The sequence below is a fragment of the Tupaia chinensis genome, unplaced genomic scaffold (assembly GCF_000334495.1).
Source record: "Tupaia chinensis unplaced genomic scaffold, TupChi_1.0 Scaffold148257_1, whole genome shotgun sequence".
Lineage (NCBI taxonomy): Eukaryota > Metazoa > Chordata > Mammalia > Scandentia > Tupaiidae > Tupaia > Tupaia belangeri.
Genome location: NW_006208108.1, coordinates 388,573 through 389,879, shown reverse-complemented (window position 1 = coordinate 389,879; position 1,307 = coordinate 388,573).

Below are 1,307 nucleotides of genomic sequence, written 5' to 3'. Positions count from 1 at the left end.
GGGGTGATCATGTACAGAGGTTCCTTTTATTTGCTTTTGAGATTGACACACAACATTTAATTAAAAGATTTCCCATTGGTCTGGCCCAAAAAGGTGGGATATGTAGAAGCGGGGGCTTGTAGGTTATAGGTGGGGTCCATAAATTCTTAGGTTGGTGATTGGAAGGGAAGATCCCTGTCTTGGGAAGAGATTAGTTAAAGAAAGGCTTAATCTACATCTTAAGGAAAGGGAAGTACCATGTCTTGGGAAGAAATAAGCAAAAGAATACACTAATCTGTTGAAATATGCATCTCAAAGATACTATGCCAGGGACAGGAGGTAGGAAGAATCCTGTTAATAGAAATGGTCTGTTAGGGACAGGAGGTAGGAAGAATCCTGTTAATAGAAAGTAAATGGTCTGTTAATGTTTGTGAGCATGACTTCCCCAGTCCCCTTTTGAAAAGATTTTGGAAAAATGGGAAAAGTAGTCAGACTTCTGTCCACAGTAGAAACAGTCCATGTATGCTAAAGCTTTAGGGGGAGAGTAGAGTAGTGTGCCATGTAACATCTGGTGATGTGTGCAGAGTAGAGTCCCATGTGCAGAGTAGAGTGTATGTGCAGAGTAGAGCATATGTGCTACATCCAGGTTAGATCTGAGTGCAACGCAGGTCTGATGACAGATTAGATCTGAGTTGCATCAGCTGACTGTGGCATGGCATCTAACCCTCACATCCAACCTGCCCAGGCCTCCGGCCTAACATGTACATTCCCCAAATTCTCACAGACTGGAGAAATGGAGAAGGAATTGCAATATGATCATGCTCCATTGGGTAGTGTTTTTGTCTCCCTTGGTCTCTGGTGATCACATGCACCCTAAAAGTAACAGGGAAAAAAAATCTGTTATTTTAACAATAGGGATGAACTTGGAGGACATTATGCTGATTAAAATAGTTTAGGTATAGAAAGACATATACCACACCATCTCACTTGTAAGTAGAGTGTTAAAAATAAAAATTCATTGAAATAGAGAATAAAATGATACCTACTATAGGCTGACAGTGGCCAGGTTTGAAAATATTGGTGAAAAAACACAATATTTCAGTTAGACAAGAGGAATGAGTTCAAAGGTTCTAATGTACACTATGTCAATGCAATTAATTACATTATATTGTATACCTGAAAAATTCTCTTGAGAGTAGATACTGTATTCTTACCCTCAAAGCATGAGTTGTGGGGGCCCAGCAGATGATATAGTGATTACATTGCTGGACTCCCACATGGCCAACTGTAACTGATGGCTTGAAAATCAGGCATATATGTGTGTGTGT